The sequence below is a fragment of the Triticum dicoccoides genome, chromosome 3B, assembly GCF_002162155.2.
Source record: "Triticum dicoccoides isolate Atlit2015 ecotype Zavitan chromosome 3B, WEW_v2.0, whole genome shotgun sequence".
NCBI classification, from domain to species: Eukaryota; Viridiplantae; Streptophyta; class Magnoliopsida; order Poales; family Poaceae; genus Triticum; species Triticum dicoccoides.
Window position 1 is genome coordinate 188874653 of NC_041385.1, and position 8080 is coordinate 188882732.

Below are 8080 nucleotides of genomic sequence, written 5' to 3' on the forward strand. Positions count from 1 at the left end.
TGATTGGTTGTGCACCCCCACCCCTCCTCCCCGGGAGAATATCATTTGCCCCCATACCTTAGATGCTATATGCCGATACGAGTTGCTTGGAGCTTGTAGATCTGAGATATGGCAGCTCACATGATGTGTCTTAATATTTTAACAGGAAACCTTGATTAGTTTGAGAATTGCACACAATTTGTACAAAAACTACTCAGATGCCCTTGGATCCCATATCCAACGACCTCGAAGCTCGTATCACCGTAGCATCTAAGATGAAGGAGGACATCATATTCTCCTGTATGTAAGAATATCATGTGTAACCACACCTTAGATGCTTTGGAGATACAAGCTCTTCGGAGCCGTTGGATTTGTGACCCAACACCTCCTCGGTGGTTCGAATGGTTTTTTGCAGAAAAGCCCCAAAAGAGTTCGGCCACTGCTTACAAGCACAAAGACTGCTCAGATGCCATTGGATCTTAGATCAAACGACCTCGAAGCTCGTATCACCGTAGCATCCAAGCTGCGATAGCACCTTATGTTTTCTCGCACAGCAGTATATGAGGTTCTCCCGCACCGTAGATTCTATGGCGATACGAGTTCACTGAGATCTAATGGCCCACAGTAGGAGGTTTGAATGTTTTTGCAATATACGGCTGATAGAGTTTGGGAATTGCGCAAAAAGTACAACTGTGCCATCTGATCACTGATCAGACGACCTAGATGCTCATATCGCCGTAGCGGGTAATTAAGCCACGGGGAGCACCTAATATGAGCAATGAGGAGCCGTTGGATCGAAGATGCAGCGGCGCACACGAGGCCTGAATGTTTTATTTGCAAAAAACCCTTTGGAGAGTTTGGAAATTGCGCATAATTACAAAGACTACTCCCAAGCCATTGGATCTCACTTCCAACGGTGTAAAAACTCATATCACCATGGTATGTAAGCTGCGGGGTGGATGTGATATTCTATGTCGCTGTCATATTTGTTCCTAAACTTGCAAAATATGTGTAACTCGTGCCTTTACTTGTCTAACCGCGCAAAGTGTTTGTTAAAAAAACCATACTTCATTGAAATATCGGAACAATACACGGGGGTCCCACTTGTCATTAATCAAATTTGGACCTAAAACTAACAAATCTGAAAGAGGAGATTCAAATTGGCAACCTAGACTAAAAAGCGTAAGTCGATAGCCTGAAACAACAATGGTTGTTGCCTTTGTCCCATAACTTGATTTTATACAGTATTACGTTGAGTAGAGTAGAGGGAGTGCCTCGTCAACACGTGCATGACCGTTGTCTCACTTACTGGTGGGTCCCAGGTCCGCGATCTCAATCTCTCTTTTCTCCATCGTCTAACCTTTGCACATGCACACACGAAGAGTGATGCTAGCTTGCCGTGGTGTTATTACAACAACAAAAAAAAGCTTGGAAAATAGAAGAATCGCCTAGAACAAGAGACGTTGTGGCTGGTCGAGACGGAGCTAACCACATCTATCCTCCATGCCACGTTTGCATGATGAAGTTGTGTGCCTAGTGGGGTTTTTTCGGCCGACTGGCTGGGTCCCGAGGTCGAACCATAGGTACTACTAGAGTTACTGCCGACGTCTGATACAGTACTCCCTCCGTCTAGGTGAGTAAGTCACCGTGACCAAGGAGGAGGGTAAAACGAGAGGCCTTAATGTTTATTTGCTCATTAATAACATTGCATGCAATGAACTAACCACTGCATCTCATGTTTGGTAGTCTCAAATCATTAAAAGCATGCACACCCCTCATCTCTTATTGGTTGATATGTCAAGAAACAAGAAACGAGATAGAAGTTAATGCACCATGCGTAAGTGTTTTGGGATTATTTGATTTTCGTAAGATGACTTACACACCTAGACGGAGGGAGTGTATTTTTACACGAACATTTTTCCTCCGTGCCGAGACGTGGCACACCCTACCGCGCGGTTTCAGGGTCCTCCCGGGTGGTGCACGCATATATTCTTCCTGGCGTGGGATGCCCTACCGCGCATTTTCTGGGTCCTCCTCGTTCGTAGCGCCGAAGCAAGTAAATGAGTCATCAAATCACGAAAGACCACCTTTCCTGCCGAGTACATCAGTGAAGCACGGTGGCTAGCTAGTTGGGCTAGTTCGACCGATTAGCTAGGCCGCCGCCACATTTGTTTTTTCACCCCTTTTTTTATCTACTTGCCGGCAGGTAAATTTAAATATCCACCGCGGCGTTGCTCTGGTGTTTGGGTGCGGAAGCATTTTTAATTTTCTGATTGATGGGAGCAGGCGTGGCAGGATTTTTAATTTTTTGATTGACGGGAGCAGGCGCGGCAGCAATTAGTCACGATGACTCCGCCTGTAAAACCCACTGCTCCCTGATGTGAGAAGTCGTCGACTGGTGTTTTACCGTGGTGAAAACCAAAAGATTCCCCGCTCCTCGGCTGGCTCCCTCCGCCTTCCCGTAGATTGCATTGCCTTTTAGCCGTTTTGCCCACTTTGCTTCCTCTCCCCATTACTTCTACCTGGTGCCATGGCGGCGCAGTAGATCACGGAGTCCGAGGTGAGGCGCCTGACTGAGGAGCTCCATGCCAAGGATGCGGAGCTCAGGGCCAAGGACGTGGAGCTCCGTGAGCTCAAGGAGGAGAGGAGTGCCATGCTCCTCCATTATGTGCGGGAGTTCACAGAGCTTCAAAAGAGGTAGGCGTCCACCACAAAGATGCTCGAGGCGTCGGTGGCTTTGCTGCAGAAAGCGGGAGATACGATAGGCCATCAGGGGAGCCGGCTGGAGCGCGAGCGGGCCGATCGTGACAAGGTCCATGATCGCCTCCGCCACTTCGTGAACCAAGTTGCCAAGCACGTGTTGCGGCTGCGTTATGCCTACCGTCGTGCCAGCACGACGATGCCGGCCGTCGGGCTAAACCCATTCGACCACCCGGTTGACTTCAACGAGCTGCGGCTTCCTGACCTAGTCTCCTTCTTCACCTATATCTCCGAGGAGCTGAGCCGTCTCCGTGCGATGGTGGGGGCTGAGCTGGACAAGGAGGGGTTGCAGGCGCCATCACCATTGCCGGGCGAATCCTTTCAGGGCTCCATCATCGGAATCCATTCGTGCCATTGGACGCCATCTTTGACGAACTGGCTCCCGTCGACCGGGAGCGGGCTCTGCAGCAATTAGTCACGATGACTCCGCCTGTAAAACCCACTGCTCCCTGATGTGAGAAGTCGTCGACTCGTGTTTTACCGTGGTGAAAACCAAAAGATTCCCCGCTCCTCGGCTGGCTCCCTCCACCTTCCCATAGATTGCATTGCCTTTCAGCTGTTTCGCCCCCTTTGCTTCCTCTCCCCATTGCTTCTACCTGGTGCCATGGCGGCGCAGAAGATCACGGAGTCCGAGGTGAGGCGCCTGACTGAGGAGCTCCATGCCAAGGATGCGGAGCTCAGGGCCAAGGACGTGCAGCTCCGTGAGCTCAAGGAGGAGAGCAGTGCCATGCTCCTCCGTTATGTGCGGGAGTTCGCGGAGCTTCAAAAGCGGCAGGCGTCCACCACAAAGATGCTCGAGGCGTCGGCGGCATTGCTGCAGAAAGCGGGAGATACGATAGGCCGTCAGGGGAGTCGACTGGAGCGTGAGCAGGCCGATCGTGACGAGGTCGAGGATCGCCTCAGCCACTTGGTGAACTAAGTTGCCAAGCATGTGTTGCGACTGCGTGATGTCTACCGTCGTGCCAGCGTGACGATGCCGGCCGTCGGGCTAAACCCGTTCGATCACCTGATCGACTTCAATGAGCTGCGGCTTCCTGACCTGATCTCCTTCTTCACCTATATCTCCGAGGAGCTGAGCCGTCTCCGCGCGATGGTGGGGGCTGAGCTGGACAAGGAGGGGTTGCGGGCTGCCGTCGCCGTTGCTGGGCGAATCCTTTCAGGGCTCCGTCACCGGAATCCATTCGTGCCATTGGACGCCGTCTTTGACGAGTTGGCTCCCGTGGACCGGGAGCGGGCTCTGCGGGCAGTTGCACCCTGCATCACCAACGTTGTGCACCTCGAGAAGCAAAGGGACTTTGGTGGTGTTTAGGCGCCCTTTGCATGGGCATGTCCATGTCTCGGTGCAACATGACTGTTGGATCAAACTCAGACGGTGCAGATCAGTCACTGTAGCACAAAGCGTGTGGGTGTGTTTGGTTGCATTCTCATCTCAATATAGTTGTTTCCTCTTCGTGTATTTTTGTTAACCTACTAGTGTGGACTCATGCACCCTTCATGCACTCCGCCAAACACCCAAAAGTGGGTCGAGAAGGGAACTTTTGCTCCCATCCCGTGCACCCTTCATCGGAATTCCCCTTCATACACCCTGCCTAACACTATTCGTGCTTCATATGGTTCATGTTTTGTGGAATACTGTAGCACCGTACTCTCCATGCGCTGTAGACCTACTTCTGTTAACATTGATCTCACCATTCATTCTTGACCGGACAGTCGAAAAAGCGGTACTATGTTACATATAGGAGTAGTTGACATGCGCACAACATCATTTGTAATCGTCATATCTTACTACACTAGCAACAAGATTGTCTAGTACTGACGCATGAACCACTGTACATGCCTAGTAGTAGGAGCACTGTGTATGTTCAAGTGGTTGCCGTGTTTCACACTCCTCCATCGTAAGAGTGGAAACACTTGATGTAATCATTTTTTTTCTTCAGAAAAATAGTGTACACGATCTACCACGCGGATCCTCCTCCAGCCATGCGCTAAATTACTCACTTTTGCCGACGTGTGGGATACCAGCACCTGGGTCCACCAGCCATGCACTAAATTACTCCGTAGTAGAGTGATGGTAGACTACCCCGATCGAAGCGCCGCAGTAATGCCCAATGAGCCGTCAAATCACAAAACACCCTCCTTTCCAGCAGTAAGTTGGACGGACGAAGCAACCATCATTTCACTCTTCTCTCTCAGCTTTCTCTCTTGAAGAAAACACCCACTCGCTACGCTTCTCCCTCATCTCCTTCCTCCTTTCACTCTTCTCTCTCAGCTTCCTCTCTTGGATGGACGCTGGAGCACCGGCCGACGTGATGTCTATGGCTCTGTACAAAACCATCGAGGCTCATGGTACGAAGAAGCGCAAGCACCCCACCGAGACTACCGTAGACAAGCTCAAAGCCATCGCCCTGTCCAATCCCCCCTCTCCGGGATCCCTCAATAAGCAAGTCCAGGTAATGTCTCTTGTTGACGATCTTTTTCTCGGTCTTGATCGTGTTTTTTCATCTAACATGCAGTACTAGTACTGGTAGTACAACTTTCTGGGTGATCTTGCATGTGATTTTAGTGTGCCAAATGATGGTTCTAAATTCCTCTTTTGACCAAAACATGCGAGAGGTTGACACTGATTTCTTATAGATTACTTTCAACTACTCCCTCTGTTCCAAATTTCTTGTCTTAGATTTGTCTAGATACGGATGTATCTAATACTAAAATGTGACTTGATACATCCGTATCTAGACAAATCTAAGACAAGAATTTTGGGACGAAGGGAGTACTTTATGAACATCAATGCTACCTTTGAAGAGGGTATATTTGCCTCAGTAACTTGTGTTATGGATATTGCAAGTAATCCCTCTGCTCTCATGCCTTTGAAGACATGTTCTAGTGTCTTTGTTCACTCATTTCTGTGCGTATATGTAGTCATATATGGAGTATAATATCGAAAATCATCTTATAATTCTGAACGGAGGTAGTAATAAAATATGGTTTCTGTTTAAGTCTGCGGTGGATATGAAGTTCTCAAAGTCATGCCGTGTGAACTGGAAGACCTGGGGATGAGTTCTACTGCTAAACTATCCAGCTGCTGTGTCCTTGTCGCCACATGTCCTGAACTAGTGTTTTCCTGTAGCATTGTTGTCAGGCGTGTTCTCGAGGGTGTACTTGACCACAACAATTTCATGGCTGTGCCTTCGATTACGAAGGGTGTGGTTCTTGTAAAGTTTCCCAATAAATCTGATGCGACCTGTCTTCATCATCATGTTTATGAGTCGAAAGACCACTCTGTTAGGTTCTCCAAGGTTGACAAGATGGTGATGGTGCATGTAGACATCTCTCACGAAGTCCATGGCCTAGTCAGTTATGCAGGGTTCATCCCGTAGGTCAGTGGCAAGAAATAGTCTGCAGAGTTTAATTAGTGCAACTTTGCTTGTCTGTAGTAAGTACTATTGTTCAGTACTTGATTTGTGTTTGTGAACCCTGTATTGTTTATTAGTACTGCCGCTTTTGGTGTGTGGTCAGTCCTAAGAACGGTCTATGTTAATGTCTGTCCACTCAATTCAGTCTGTATATTTTGAAGTATCCAGATCATCTTTTTTGTGAGGACGATTTATCAATTATGGTTACACTCCAATATCTGTATGCATTGTAGGGTTTATCGCACCCACCAGGGTTTCCAGTACCATGGATGTTCGGTCCATACGATTTGTCACGACCTTTGAACTGTCCTGCTTGTGGGAGTAGGAGGGCCCCCTGCATGCCCGCCGTAGTTGGACGATCAATCTTTTGTTTAGTACTTCAACATAGTGATTTCATGGTAAGGATCCACTCGTGTCACATCAAGTAAATCTTATTGATTTACTGTCTAAATCTTATTGATTTAATGTCATGTTTTCTTTCTTTTCCTGCAATTTTATGATGCAGGTTTTTCCATGTGACATTCATCACAGAATAAACCATTTGGTTTGCTCTACGATGGCTATTTTTGCAGGTTTGACTTCTTATGTCATGTCAGTAACGAAGGCACTGTCCATCACTTATATTACTGGAAAAAATTGGATCAGTCTGTTGTCTGAGTACAAGCTGAATCCCTATGATGAACTGCAGTTTGGTTTAACAAAAACGCCACAATTAGTCCTTCTCGTGTTTAGAAGAAATGAAGAAAAAGACTGGATCAAGGTCACGGATCCTAGTCAAGTTAGAAAGCTGATCATAGTAGACCAGACATGATCTCCGTTGTCTCGCACATCGGTACCACCTTCAGCAACGGATCGAGCACCGGCAGTTGCTCTAGCACTGACAGCGGCAGCAACTTAGTCTGATCCAGCTGGGGATTGGGCACCGACCGTGTCAGTGGATCAGTCTGATCTACCGGAGGATCGGGCATCGACACCGGCACCTGCTTCGACACCGGCACCAGCTCTACAAGGAGCACCATCTCCGGCAGCAGCAGCGGCTTCGGCACCTGCGCCAACACTTGCACTTGCATCTGCTCCGGCCCGTGCAGTTGCACCAGCAACAGACTGGGCTGCAGTTCGCACTTCATATACCAAAGTCCTTACGAAAACCGACATGTCCACCTTCCTGGTAAGCATTGGCCGCCCAAGTGCTTCGTTCTTTTTTCTTTTCATGTTGTTTCACATGATCCACTCTGTTGATCTAACTGTTTGGGTATGTCTTCTTGTTTACAAACAAAGAATTCCTAGAGCAACGAGGGAGTCGTTCAACAATCCGGGCGACCGCGGCCAAGTTTCTCTTACCATGGGAAGCCTTGGTGTGAATGTACCTGCTCAATATACCATAAGCAGAAAGGATGGTCGCATGATGGTCGATGCTAAAGGATGGTCAAGGTTCAAATCTAAATTATATCTTGCGGTAGGGGATGATGTCAAAATCGAACTTTCTCGGCAAGGAGAGCTGGTCCAAATCAACTTTGAAATTCTTAAGTAGCAACACGCAACTGCCGAACTGATCTATCCTCCGAGAGATTTTGATGTAATAATCTGGCATGGTGAAACAAGTGTCCTGTGTGCATAAGCAGTACGACATTATTATTTATCACATGGTATATCGTTGATAGAATTGCAACTCTGATTGCTGGTTAGGAACTGTCGTTCGATTTCATTCCAACAGCTACCGTGCGTTATTCAATTTTGTGTATTTGCCTTGCGACAGCATCTAAAACCAGCGCCGTACCGATCGCTTGCAATATGAAAAGCGCTGAGGTGGAACAAATGGCCCCCCAAACATGCAGGGTGGGCCTGCGGCCCAAAGTCTAGAACCCGGAGCCTGTCTGAGTATTATATTCTCAGCTGAACCCCCATAGAAAAAGCTGAACTCCCATAAT